A 15,552-nucleotide genomic window follows, 5' to 3' on the forward strand; every position below is an offset into this window, starting at 1 on the left:
CTAGTCTGACCCTCTCCTTTTATAGAGAAGGAAACTGAAACCCAAAGTAGTTAAACAACTTACCCAAGGTCTCATAGTCTACTAGTAATAAAGTGGGAGCCATAGAGTACTGTGAATGGTGGTCCCTTTGGTCCCAGTTTAGCTAAAAAGAGAAGGAAAAATAGCGCCCAGTAAGGGGAAAACCGACTTATAAGATAGACTAGGAACAGAAAGACCAGCAGTCTGCATCTCCCCCATTAAACAACATTAAAATGTTCCTCAAAGGCATGTTCCTGCGTTTCTTTGTGTGCCTAATGCTTAGCACAGTGCCTGGCACATAGGGAATATTTAATAAATGCTTATTTATTGATTGGTTTGGGGAAGCTTTGGGGAACTTCTTTGGAAATGAAGGGGCTTCCACATGGCAGAGGCTGTGACTTATTTAGGAGGAAAGGTGGGGTTATCGTCTTGCCTGCTCTCCCAAACACCAACTTACCAGGACACCTGGCCCTTGCCAGGCCAGTAGAAGATTGCGGCTTACAAAGCCAATATGGCCTATGAAACTCACAGAAGTCTCTGAAAAAGCAGGTAATTTTATCATGGACAAAATGAGCACACAAAAGAAGAGGAAACCATCCAGGAAAAAAGGGATAAGGATGAGTGGAGAATTGTTAGGAACTATTCCTCAGTTAGACCACCAACTTCCTCTGCTCTGGCATTACTAAACTCCACTTGATTCAGGGGATTAAGTTGTCCTCAAAGACATTTCTGCAAATGTTCAAGTCTTACTGAAAGGTTCAACCCATCCCTGTCTGTTGAGCCACGTTTTTAGGAGGAAGGGGGTTAATGAGGAGATTGGGGAAGGAAAGACCTGTTCTGAAGCGTCTCTTTCAAGTGCCAAGGCTTTAGTCATTGGCATAGATTGAATTTGGAAGGAACCTCAGATATCATCTAATCCAACCACCACTATCTAATCCAATTTTGTAGATGGGAAAATGGACTTGCTCATTGAGGACACAGAACTAGATAGAGACAAAGTGAGGAGCAGAGCCTTGTTTGGGGGTCCTCGTACTACACCATGCTGCTTGTCCCAGGCTCCCCAGATTGAATGACGTGAAGAGTAAGACTGGTCAAAGAGCCCACGCAACATGGTGGAGGGAAAAAGAGACCCATACTAGGACTCCTGGGTAGGTCTTGATGGGGTGGTGGGGTGGGGTGCAAAGTTACTGAAAGGGATCTATTGATCAATTGTGAAAGATTTAGCTACTCTGATCAAGACAATGATCCAAGATAAATCCAAAGGACTCGTGATGAAAAACACTATGCACCTCTAGAGAGAGAAACTATGAACTTGGAATGCAAATTGAAGCATACTTTTTAAAAAATTTCTTTATCTTTATTGTTTTATATTGTTTGTGTTTTCTTTTGTAACATGGCTAATATGGAAATATGTTTTGCATGACCTTCACATATATAATCGAAATCAAATTGCTTGCCTTCTCAAGGAGGGAGGAGGACTAGAAAGGAGGAGAGAATTGGGAACTCAAAATTTTTTTAAGTTTTTGTTAAAAAAATTTACATGTAATTGGGAAATATTTAATGAAATAAATAAAAATAATTTTTAAAAAAGGGATCCATGTGCACACCAACCACTGTTATTTTGCTCTTTAGTTCTAACAAAATATGTAGCATTGATCAGTAGAAAAAAATAATCAAGTATTAACTGCTGTAGACTGAATATGTGTCACATACCTAGGAATTGTTTTCAAAGGTATGCAGGTGCCATTAATTAAGAAAGTTCATTAAGAAGTGTTTCTGGTGGGGCACCTGGGTCGTGCAGTGGATAGAACACCAGCCCCAAGTCAGGAGGATCTGAGGTCAAATTTGGTCTCAGACTCTTAACACTGTGTGACTCTGGACAAGTCACTTAACCCCAATTGCCACACGCGCACGCGCGCACACACACACACACGACTGGCTTCATAATAACTTTCAATCATTAGTTGTCTTTGTTTTTTCTCAAAGGATGTCAATAGTAGAACTACCATCATGTACAAAAGTACATCTATGACAAAAGACCCACCTAAGAGGTGGTCTTCTTATCCCTGGTACAAAGCACAATGCTTTATGGGTAGTAAGCTCAATAAATGTTTGCTTAATGGAATTTAATTGGAAGGGGGGAGGAAAAACTTTTACCTCATGCTCTGAAAAACTGAGGACCACCAATCTAGTCCAACCATCTGATATAGACTGAAAGGGTGATGGATTTGTATTCAGAGGACCTGGGTTTGAATCTTGGCTTGGCTACTTCATCTTTGATCTTGGTGAATCTTTCAGGGCTTCATTTTCCTCAGATGCAAAATGAAAATGTTCTTTCTGATCAGATTGTAAACTCCGTGAGGACAAGAACTTTTTTTGTATGCCCTGGGGCTTGGCACAATGACTGGCCTATGTGGGTGTTGAGTGGTTTCAGTTGTGTCTGACTCTCTGTGACCCCATTTGGGGTTTTCTTGGCAAACATCCTAGAGTGGTTTGCTATTTCCTCCTCCAGCTCATTTTACAGATGGGGAAATTGAGGCAAACATGGTTAAGTGACTTGCCCAGGGTCACGTAGCTACTAAGTATCTAAGTTCAAATTTGAACTCAGGTGCTCTTGACCCCAGAGCCAGAAGTCTATCTACTGCGACACCTAGCTGCCCATGCCTGGTATATAGTAGGTCTTTAATAAATGTTTATTGGTTAATTGACTAGATGACATCTAAAGTCCCTCCCAGCTTTAAACCTTTGGTTTAGAGTGATTTTATAATCCCTCACTTTATAGAGAAAGGAACCGAGGACTTCTTAACCCAACGGGGTTGAGTAGCTTGCTTAAGGTCATTGAGTCAACTGGAAATAGAGCTAGGACTATAATCCAAGCAAGGTTTCCTGGATCCCACTGCGCTGCTCTTCACAGCACAGTGGGGAAAGTTCTGGATTTGGAGTTAGAAGATCTGAGTTCAAATCACTCTCCGGGCCTCAGTTTCTTCATCTGTAAAATGAGAGGGTTGGGCCTCTGACGTCCCTTCCTATTGTGGAAAATATTATACTATTTTATATCATTTCTTATTTCAACCAGACCCAGAGCCTGAATTAATGAGTAACTGGATGAAGATCCAGAACCTGGGCTTCTTGTTCTCTCTAAAAGTTTGCTCAGGAAATACCCTTACCTCTGTCAACAAGGCCAGATTAGACTGACCTAAGGACATTACCCTAACCCCAGGAGAGATTACCTTGCTTAATATTCTACAGGTATATACTATGTTATGGGATGTAGTGAGACACAGAGACGCTGGGTTGTAGTTTCAACTGACTTTTGTCAACATCCTTTACAACTCTATTCCATCAAGGAAAATCTTCTTCTTGTATCACGGTTAAACATACATGGGGGTCATAAAAAATGAGGTAATACAGGCTTGCTAGCTCTGCTAAAATAACGTATATAAGTTTTCTCATTGCTTTGTTCAGACTGCCAGGGCCTATGCTCTGACTCCTTGTACGTACAAGTAAGCTAGCCTAGCTATGCTTTAAGGGAAAATAATAAACAACATGGATTTTTCTATCACCTAGCTCTGTTGTTTCCTTCATCCAAATTTTCAGGTTTAACAGTTATGGTGCCGTGACTTTTGGATGGAAATGATGGAAATGGGACAATGCAGCCCAACCTTGCCAATGCTTTTGGGCACCACAGGATTAATTTTTCCTGGAATTTTGGCCTTGACAAGGTGGGGGTAAGTTTTCTCTCTTCCCAGCTTCCAAAAAAGACTTCCACAAAACTGGTTGAAGTCTGAAAATTCCCTTTAAGCTAACTCTGGGGGCAAGGATCAGATCTGCAGGCAAACGCACATAGATCCCCTGGAAACACTGATTGATCTAGAAAATTAACTATGGATCAGTCAAAAACTAGAATTAGAAGTCTAACCGTTTCTCCACTCCCTTCCTTCCTTCCCTTGGAGGCCCTGATCCTGGGGAGAAAAACTGCACTTTGCTTTTTCCCTCCCCCTCTGCCTCCCAGGAAAGGCTCTGATCCGGAGGTAACTCTGTTCTGCTTCCTCCATCTTCCCTTTCCCCCTTCCTAAGGGATAGGATATGGAGAGTCAGAAAAATCAGGAACTCCAAGGCTTCCCCAAAAACCATAGGGGTGCTAATAGCCAACTCATGAAAGCTTCTAATTCTCTGTTGTTTAAACTCTGAGCTCAGTCTGTATTTGTTCTGTATTTGTTTTGTTAATTGTTTGTTAATTGTCTGTGTGAGAGCATGTGCTGTGAAATGTCTATACCGTGTAAAATCTGAAACATAGGTAGCCAGAGAATTCTAAGGCTGCAGTTAGGGAAACAGAGACTCTTTTTTCGTTTTCAATGTCTGGTCTGGCCAACCGGACTTGAAGAAAAAAAACAGAGCTGAAACTTTTTAGCAGATTCTGGGATTTAGTCATTAAAAAGTTTGGAAACTGATTAGTTGGAATTTTGGGAGAGAAAACTTCTGAGACTATAGATCATTCCAGGAACTCTCACTGGTGCTAAAACACCCTCCCAATGCTGATCACTTAGGTGAAGTTTACTTGAGTTAAAATCATTGAGATCTTTCACCATTGTCCTGTCTCTGACCGAGCCAGAGCTACAGCAAAAGTTTGAGCAGCTAAAACAAACTCCTTTCCTCCCAGATCAGATTAGGAGAAGAGAATGCAGGAGAACTGTAGGGAAAACTTAAATCACCTTTCCCCACCTGGCAAAAGGAGGAGAAGGACAGAAATTCACAGACTGACAGTATTCTGACAGTCCTGTGCCCATGGGTACCTTTGTAGCCCATTCATTTCGGCAAAGTTTGGAATTGTCACCCAGGTCCTATGCATTCTGCCCACTCTGTCCTCAGCAGCTGCAAACTGCCCTAGGCTCAGTAACTTCTGCAGTTGTGGGGGAAGGGCGAGGTAGATGGATTTGGACTTTCTGACTCCCAGAATTGTCACCACTGGGATACTAGCTTCTGCTCTAGGTAACTTTACACTCCTCTGTTCCAATTGCAAAACTGTATTTTAATCTCTGTTTGACCTGTTTCCTGATTTGTAAAAGGAAAGTAATAATGATGGTTGTTATGGGATCAAAATGGTAATGATTGTAAAATGCTTGACGTAAAGTCTGGTATATGTTAGATACGACATCATTATTATCTCTCTCTGATTTAATGTAATTGTTAATTTGAAGTGGTTTTTTTTAAATACCAAAAGTAATAAGCTGAATAATTTCTATATGTGGAAATCTGGAAATGCAATAGATGTCATCTGAAAATTATTGTTTCTATATTTCTAAACTTGCATTGTGTTCCCAAAATTCTCTTAGATTGTGGAATTTGAGAAGACCATTGTGTGGTAAGAAATGATATTATAGCAATTTTAATCTGATTTTGATGTATGTGAATTGGGTTTTTAAAGGGACGTGATAAAATTTGGAACTGTTATATGTGGTTATAACAAGTAAATAATTAATAATACTGATATTTAACCATGAGAACAGACTTTCTGTGTGAAAAAGTTTTCTACTATGAGAATATATCCGGTGATTTAAAGTTATAGTTTCAAATAATGATATGAAAGATTCTTTGTGCAAGGAGATTTAGAAATATGTTCACCTAACTGATAAATGGGTTGTTTCAAGTTTTAAAATGCATAATTATGTTTAGGGCGCTGTTACATTTCTAAATTGTGTAATTCGACAAACAGATGTATCAGCAATATTGAAAAATGTGGTAATCTTTTACAATGCTAAGAGTGCTGGGCCTTAGAAATTAAAATGTTACCACTAGAGATTAAAATAATTCCTCTTGTAATCTAGATGTTATTAGATTAAGAACTGTGCCTAATTAAGAAATTGAGGTTGTTAATTGAAATAAGGACTTTTGAAACCATCTAGTTATGAATTCTTGTCAATCTTGTATAAAGCTTTCTGTGTAGGGGAATTGCTGTGGAAAAAGTTTTTAAAGTCCTGGTAAACTTTGTTATTGTGATAGGGTTAATTTAATTGGGTGTGTAATTTATAGAAACTAAGTGTCCTCCCATTATAACACTTTTCGACTAAGGAACTTTGTAATATCTAGGAATTCTGGGCAATATTTGAGAATGAGGACTTTTGGCACCAACTTAGTAAATGAATTCCAGCATTTAAGGGTTAATTTGCTTTAAAGAAAAAGAAGGAGATGTCTATCATTTTAAAACCTTCTAAATAATTGTCTTCAGGAAAGTTCAGTGAGCATGCCTTTTAACATCAGGATAAAAAAAATTTTAAACTGTTTTTAAGAAAGGCAAATAATTCTAGAAATGTTTTGGAAAACGTGTTTGTGATTTTAAGCAAAAGTTAGAGCTTATCAATGTGTGTAAGATTTGGTTCTTGAGGTGTCCCTTTCCTCAACCTGTGAGGTTGGTCATTAACCTCTTTGCTTTGCTTAAGCTGGAATGGATTCCAGTACAGACAGTTATGTCAGTAAAAACCACTAATTTATGAGCTATTTTGTCTTATGGTTGAAACGTAATGGAAAACTGAGTAATGGGTTTGAAAGATTTGGAAAGGTAAATAAAAGCTTGAGGGGATAGGAAAGGCAGATAAGAAAGTTTGGGGACAAACGGGAGTTAGCTAAGCCTCCCCTGTCCTGAGAATGATAGTTTCAGATGGTTTTAGCAAGTTGGGAAAGAGTGTGAGGAAGTATTTAGAAGCTGGAAATGTTATGTAGTTTGATTTGATAATTATTAGCTCAATGAAATTTGGGCAGTCTCATCTGAAGGATATTTATTTGCTATTTAAGATTTTATGGGACTACAATTTAATATTGTTTTAAGCTCTGATTACAGGTATAGGTCACATGAAGCCAGTAGTGGAATGGCAGGCATTATAGGCTGAGAATTTTAAAGGTCTGTGCCTGGGAAAAAGTCTTGAAGATGACCTTGGACACAACCTAGGTAGGATCTTCCTGACTCTATTTCCCAATTCTGCTATTCCTTTCTGAAAAGGAAAATCCCCACCTGATTACTTTCAGCACCTAGTGACTATATGATTGACTAACAGATATGACTTATGCCTGGAATCAAACAGAGCTAAGGAAGTTCTTTCCTTCTGTTAAGATATATGAAATTGTCCCTCTTTTCTTCATAGCAAATTTATATTATCAGGAAGTTTTGTAAGCACAATGCTAAATCTATTAGGTAATAGATGGATATTGGAATATCTCTGAGTTATTATAATAGGATGCAGGAATGAATAGCTTACAATTTTAACCTATGTTCATGACCAAATAAAGATTAGAAGGATATAGAGATAACATCCTCCAAAAGGAGGAAATGATTAGACAAAGTAACAAGACAAAGATGTAATGTGATAAATGTCTAATTAAATAGGATAGCAAATTTTGAGGAAAAGGCAATAGGATCAGATTGATTCCTCTAAGAATTATATACAGATGTGTATGACTGGCTCCAAAATTTATCAGTCATGGAAATTCAAGCTAATAAGTGTGTTTTGGTAATAAGATCTTAAATTTGGATTTTTGCACAAGGAAATTGTACAAGATATTGTTACAAGTGAAATTGTATCTCCTTTATTAAGGTATCTGTCTGATAATTTAAAAAGGAAGATGAATTCAATTTATGGTTGGACCTTTATATTTTAAAGGACTCTTATACCAGGTACAAAATTTAGGTAAGGTTAGAAACAGTAGATGATCTATAAACTGAAATACTCTGAAGTTTAAAAAAGGAGAGCCAAATTTAAGTGATTGTACTAAGTTATATTAAGTAAGTAAGAATTGTCTGAGAATTTCTAGATCTGAACCAGAGAAGCAGAACTCTCTTTTACTATCTAGGAACCAGATAACTACAATCAGGCATCTGAAAAAAAAAATTTGTTGCTTTAAATGGACATTGGAAATATGTAACTGGGATTTAAAGTTACTTTGTATACAAATTGTGCAATTAATTGCTAGAATTAAATCAGAAACATTTTAAGCTTTGTTAAGAATGGTTTGTGGTTTATTTTGTAAATGCTATCAAAGAGACATGGCATGACTAAAAGTTTATGGTGCTATATGTACTGGGATACAAGGAATTTAATGTTAGTCAACATTGTTAATAATGATTGCATTACTCTGTATGGTTCATGTTTAAGTTTTCTTGGCTATCTAATATGTAAACGTAAAACATGTGACATGTAAATTTCCCCCTCTATTGTGAACCATCTAAGTGATTTGGTCTGTACTTAATGTAATTGTGCAGTTTTGTGAATTGTGAGAAAAACTTTATTGGAATTTTATTGTAATTATTTAAACTCAGCCCTGTGTGGCTGGGATACTGAACCCTTTATTGTATTTGTCTGAACTTAGCCCTGCATGGCTGGGACCTATGTTGTGCTGTTTTTCTCAATTATCAAATCATATGTGTTCTGGGAGCTCCTGTCAGATCTGACTACTTCTATAGCTGCCAACTTGTGGATATGGACTCCTTGATCCTTCTATCACATCTGATGATTGCCCATGCTCCTGGGTGGACATCTGAGTCCATAGGAGACCTTGCCCTCTGGTTTCAAAGAGCCTGAAGGGGACAGCATCGGACACAGGCAACCTTCCCAAGAGCCCGGACCAGAACCCGTACGAAGAACTGCTCTTTCCCTTTCTGAGTCCGTTGCGTTCCCAAGACTGTTTACTTGTACCTTTGGTGTCTTTAGCTTATTTTACTTAAGTGCTCCAGTTTCCCCATTATGCTCCCTACTGATACCCCTTGCAACTTACTCCCTCTGCTTGTTTACAATTAGTTTACAATTACTGTCCATCTCTGGGGATGTCCAACCACAGAAAGAAAAAAAAACCTGAATCCACCTAGATAAGGATTTTTAGAACTTTACCCCTGAGGAAGATAGAGGTTTTTCCATACCTTAATTGGTCTTCAGGTGAAACTTTCAGTTTGCCTTTGACCAAAAGGAGGAAATGTGGAAAATATTGTACTATTTTATATCATTTCTAATTTCAACTAGACCCAGAGCCTGAATTAATGAGTAACTGGATGAAGATCCAGGACCTGGGCTTCTTTGTTCTCTCTAAAAGTTTGCTCAGGAAATACCCTTACCTTTGTCAACAAGGCCAGATTAGACTGACCTAAGGACATTACCCTAACCCCAAGAGAGATTACCTTGCTTAATATTCTACAGGTATATACTATGTTATGGGATGTAGTGAGACACAGAGACGCTGGGTTGTAGTTTCAACTGACTTTTGTCAACATCCTTTACAACTCTATTCCATCAAGGAAAATCTTCTTCTTGTATCACGGTTAAACATACATGGGGGTCATAAAAAATGAGGTAATACAGGCTTGCTAGCTCTGCTAAAATAACGTATATAAGTTTTCTCATTGCTTTGTTCAGACTGCCAGGGCCTATGCTCTGCCTCCTTGTACGTACAAGTAAGCTAGCCTAGCTATGCTTTAAGGGAAAATAATAAACAACATGGATTTTTCTATCACCTAGCTCTGTTGTTTCCTTCAACCAAATTTTCAGGTTTAACACTATTCTTTGGCTGTGATCCTTTGATCTCCATATTACCATGTAATTTCTGTTTGGTCTCATGCCTTCTAACCCACACTCGGTCCTCTTGCTTGTATGAATTCCTTCTCTGTGCTCCCCTGCAGCAGGGGAGGCTGCCCCTTTCTCAGCTCAGCCCCAAGACTGACCACACTGTAGACTTGGGGGAGAGACTGACTCAACAGGAACTGAAAACCCTAACCAGGCAGCTTTCGAGCTGCATCTGTTTGCAGGGAGGCTCAGCTCAGCGTTGGCTCCATCCCTCCACATCTCCCCAGTCTTCAGTCAATTTCCCTTTGACAACTTATACCAGGAAATTTGGGGTTAACTCCTCCTCTGCCCTTAAAACAAGGTCAGCTACACCTTGATGGGTACAGATAAGAGGCAGGGGCAGCAAAGAGAATCTCATCGTGACAAGGACTTCAGATCCACCTGGCCCAACCCTGATCTGACAAAGAATACCAATAACACGCTTGACAAGTACCGTCTAGCCTCTGCTTGAAGACATCCAGCAAGGGAGTGAACATACTATGTCCCCACGTAGCTCTCTCCATTTCTGGTTGCTCTTTGTTATGTGGAAAATATTATACTATTTTATATCATTTTTGTAATTTCAATAAGACTCAGGGCCTGAACTACTTAACCAGAAGAAAAGCCTGATCCTAACAGTCTCTTTGTTCTCTGAGTAAGCTCAGAGATATCTCTATCTTATATCAACAAAATCCAGATGGAGCATTCCGTGCTCTGTCCATGGCCATTAAGGGTGAAAACCTTGACCCCAGACACTATCTTGAATTATGTGACTTTTCCTTATCTTAATATTTTATGGGCATATACTATGTTGTGGAATGTTAATGGCAAATTAAACACAGAGATCCTGGGGTAGTAATTCCAATTGACACTCTGTCAACTATCTAATTTGTTGTATTTACAATCTATTCCATTAAGGAAAATCCTCTTCTTGTATCATGGTTAAACATACATGGGGGTCATAAAAATGAGGTCATACAGGCTTGCTAGCTCTGCTAAAATAATGTATATAAGTTTTCTCATTGCTTTGTTCAGCCAGCCAGAGTTTATACTCTGCCTCCTTGTACGTACAAGTAAGCTAGCTCCGCTATGCTTTAAGGGAAAATAATAAACAACATGGATTTTTCTATCACCTAGCTCTGTTGTTTCCTTCAACCAAATTTTCAGGTTTAACAGTTAGGAAGTAGGAAGAAAGGAAACAAACAGGAAATAAACGTGTATTAAACGCCTAGTATGTGCTAGACATTGTGCTAAGCACTTTACAAATATATCTCAAAAACCCTGGGAGGTAGGTACTATTATTCCCTCCACTTTACAGATGAAGAAAACTGAAGCAGACAGAAGTTAAGTGTCTCGCCCAAGGGTCACATAGCTAGTAAGCATCTGAGGCTGGATTTGAACTCAAGTCTTTGTTACTCCAGGCCCAGCATGCTATCCATTGAATCACCAAAGTAAATGGAGTAAAAGTACATATTTCATGTTATCACTATGGAAAAGATGGAGAGATATAGGTTAGATAATAAAATACCGTCACGTGGATTCAGAGATCACTGAAAGATTGGATTCAAAGATTAATCATGATTGGTTTTATGTCAACTTAGAATAAAGTCTAGCTTGTAACGCCCAGGAATCTGTGTTTGGTCCTGTGCTATAGAGGCTGCTGGTGGCCTGGAATCTGGGAGACCAGAGTTCAAATCGAACCTCAGACACTGACGAGTGATGTGACCTTGGGCAAAACTCTGTTAGCTTCGGTTTCCTCAATTGTAAAATGAGAACGAATAAAGCATCTACCTCGCAGGGTTCCTATGAAGATCAAATGGGATAATAATTATGAAGCATTTAGCACACGGTAGGCACTATAGAAATACTTATTCCTTCCCCCATCCCCTTGACATTTTTATCAGTGGGGGAGGGGAGGACCCTCAGGGTTCCTGGTCAAAAGAGGAAACAGTTACTATTTGGTATTTGCATTCACTCTGTGCTAGGAGGGCAAGGATCTATTGTTCAATCTGTGAACTCCAGAGTGAATTGGGTTTAAGGCTTGGTTTTTGAGAAAGAAATCTAGCCAGAAGTTAAGGAGGCAGCCTTCAGCCATTGAAATGTACCTTCCTTTGGGCAGAGCACTGAGAGGGTCTTCCCCTCACAGTTTGATTTTTTTTTTTATTAAAGGGGCCATCCCTTGATTAACTTCTTGAAGAGGCCCATTCACTGAATGAGCATTACCTCACTCAAAGTGAGAACCTGAAAAGACCTTAGCCTGAAAGGCTCAGGGTCTCCCAATGCATCCTGGGCCATCTTCAGTTGTCCTGGTGAATATCAGGCCACTGGACCCAGATGGCCCTGGAGGAGAAAGTGAAGCTGGTGACCTTGCACAGCTCTCCCTCACTCAAATCAAAGTCAGCTGCAAGTCATGTCATCATTTCCCTGATGTGATGGTCCTCTTCAAGAACGAAGGACGAACACAACTTTATCAATGACTTTGATAAAGGCCTAGGTAGTTTGCTTATCAAAATTGCTGATGACATCAGGTTGAGAAGGTTGGCTAATACAGTGAATGATAAAATCAGGACCCAAAGAGATCTTGATAATCTAGAAAATTGGGCTGAATCTAATAGGACTAAATTCAGTAGCAGAAAATGCAAAGGCTTATACTTGGGTTCAAAAAACTTGCCACAAGTGCATGAGATCAGGAGACATAGTTAGTTAGACAGCAGTTTGTGTGAGAAGGATCTGAGGGTTTAGTAAAACTGCAAGTTTATGATGGCGGCCAAAAAAATCTAACATGATCTTAAATTGAAAATAAAGTGAAGCCTAGCTTCCAGAAATAAAGATGTGGTTGGGCTTATGTTTCCTGCCCCGGTCTGCCATCAAACAGGGAGTTTTGTGCTCAGTCCTAGACTCCGTAATTTAAGAAGGACATTGATAAACTAGAGAATTTTCAGAGGAAGACAGGATGGTGAAAGGCCTTGAGTTCATACCATGAGGATAAGGTGAAGGAGCTGGGGAATTTTAGTTCAGAGAAGATCAGAGACGTGGTGACAGCCCTTCAACTATCCGGAGCCCATCCTAACAAAGTGTGTCCACTGCACTTGCTGGAAAGTTTTGGAATAGATTTCTAAGCAAGTTTAAATTCAATTTAATAAGGAGTTATTAAGCACCTGCTGGATGTAATTATAATGATAGCTAACATTTATGTAGCACTTCCTATGTGCCTGGCTCTGTGCTAAGAGCTTTACATTTAGTATCTCATTTGATTCTCGTAACAACCCTGGGAGGCAGTTGCTGATAATAATAATTAATAATAATAACAACTAACATTTGTATAGCACTTCTGTAGTGGCAAGCAGGGTGGGACCTTTTGCTATTTTTTCTTTTGGAGTGCTTCTCAGCACTGGGGAGGTTGAATGCCTTTGACTGAGTCTAGCTTTTGTTTCAATCAAGAGTATTCTTTGATGACCTGCTTAAGTCACAAGAAAGTCTAAGTCACATGAGTTTGAGTCACATGGTGGTGATGCCCTCTGACCCTGAAGGAGTGGATGGATATATACTCTGAGGTTAGCATTTTGCTTTGGGGGCTCACTCATTGGAAGAGCATTGTCTGGAGACTCTGGGTAGCTGTTAAGGAGCCCCCCCAGCTTTGAAAACCCAGATGTTGGTGCTTCTCTCTCTGGGAACTATGTCTGTAATGTCTTGGACTGACAGCTAGAAGCCTGTCTGCTAATTTGTGTTATTTGCTCTGTTTATATAATTTCTGCTTGTAGTTAGTGTTTGTGTTTGCTCTGAAGTTCAGGGTGCTGATTTTTTCCTCCTCAACTAAGTGAATGATACCTGTATGCTTAATTAAAGTGAGATTGTAAACCCCTTGAAGTTGCTTTCCTTAGAAAAGCAGATCAAAGAACCTGTGCTGGCAACCCTCCTGTGTGCTGGTGCCATTGGTCTTACACCTCCGCAGCAGCTGCAAGCAGCATTGTTGTTACAGCTTCCTATGTGCCAGGCACTGTGCTAAGCACTTTGCATTTATTATCTCATTTGACTCTCATAACAGCCCTGGGAGGTAGGTGTTATTATTCTCCCCATTTTACAGATGTGGAAACTGAGGCAAGCAGAGGTTAAGTGTCTTGTCCAGGGGTCACACAGCCACTAAGTATCTGAGGCCGGATATAAATATAGGTCTTCCTGACTTCCACACTGTCCTCTGCACTTTGTAGCTATTTGTATATAGTTGTTTGCATATTACTCTCCTCCTCAAACATAAACTCCCTGAGGGCAGGGACTATGTTTTTGCTTTTCTTTGTATCTCTCCTAGTTGGCATGGTGACTGGCACACAGTAAGGGCTTGTTTGTCCTTCGTTCTCAAAGAGGACCATGACATCAGGATAATAAATGCTTGTTGACTGACATCACATCTTGCCCTCTACCATTTCTACATTTTTACATGCTGAATTAGGGACTGACACGTGGATCCAAAAGGTGATTCCTCTGTCACTGCTGATGAATATAGATTGTTACAGAGACATGAACAGACCTGTCCCATTTTACAGTTATTTGTTGACCTCTTGTCACTTTCACCCATCTTAGGGACGATGGAGCTCATTTAGGTCTCATGCCAAGCTTTCTGTTTTTGCCCCCATTCCTTTGCACAATTTTAAAATTCACTTATAATCTTCTGTCAGACTGCTTCAAAGTGTTTTACAAATGAATTTGTATTATAAACTGCCTTTGGCTGCTATGCCTCTGCTTGGATAGAGCAAATGTTTTCTGGGTGAGGCAATTTCTGGGCACTTTTTGGGAATTTAAATGACTTGTTCAAGGTCACATAGACAGTAAGTGGCAGAGCTGGAAGTTAAACCTATGAATCAAAGTCAAAACAGGATGCGTTCCCCTGGATCACATGACCTCTCAACATAAGTTGAAGTTTTGTAGGAAACTGTTGTAATCAAGATCAATTCCTTTGCCTAGAAGCAGTGTGGTTCAGTGGGAAAGAACACTGGATTTGGAATCAGAAGACCTAAGTTTGAATTCCAGTTTTCTTACTCACAACTTGTGTGACCTTGGGCAAGTCACAGCCTCTGGGGAATTTATTTTCCTCATCTGTACTGTAGTGGACTAGATGACTTCTCAGGTTCTGTCTAGCTCTTGATCTATAACCCCATGACCCTGTTTTCATTTTCCAATTTTTGGCACTGACAACTTGTATGGATAGTTCAGACTGGAGCTATTGGAATTATTCAGTGCCTTCTTCAGTAAATTTTTTGGTCCCTGATTTTCTAAGGTTTACGGGAAAGTGTTATTTTATTTGGTTTGTTTTATTTAATTTAATTTGAGATTGAGTCTTTCTATCATGCCCAGGCTCCTTCTTTGTGCGCCTTCTCACCCCCACTCACCATGTTGGTACTGCAATTAGTGTAGATACTGGATTGGCTTAGCCCAGTGAAGCTCAGAACTCTGTTATTTTAGAAAAAGAAATATGTCTTCATTGCTTTTAACCCCTGGAATGAAAAGCTGTATTCTACATACATACATACATAAACACACTCATATACATGCCATGTTGCTAGAAGTTGCTACTTTAAAATTTCTTATTCGTAGCCCCAGTCATTAGCACAAGATGTAGTAAGCCAAATCTTCAGACTTAAACCACAGGCTGATTTCTTTCTCTACATTTTTTATTAAATCACTGCCATGGAGGCAGCTAGGTGGCGCAGTGAGTAGAGCACTGGCCCTGGAGTCAGGAGGACCTGAGTTCAAATCCAGTCTCAGACACTTGACACATGTACTAGCTGTGTGACCTTGGGCAAGTCACTTAACCCCGATTGCCTTGCCAAGGAAAAAAAAAAAAACAGAAAAAAAAATCACTGCCATGACTGATGTTCTGCCGACTTCAATGTAAAAGTGCCCTGAATAGTCTGATTTTAAATCAGTGGGCATGATTTCCCCCAACATTCTATCAGCT

The sequence above is a fragment of the Trichosurus vulpecula genome, chromosome 9, assembly GCF_011100635.1.
Source record: "Trichosurus vulpecula isolate mTriVul1 chromosome 9, mTriVul1.pri, whole genome shotgun sequence".
Taxonomy (NCBI): Eukaryota; Metazoa; Chordata; class Mammalia; order Diprotodontia; family Phalangeridae; genus Trichosurus; species Trichosurus vulpecula.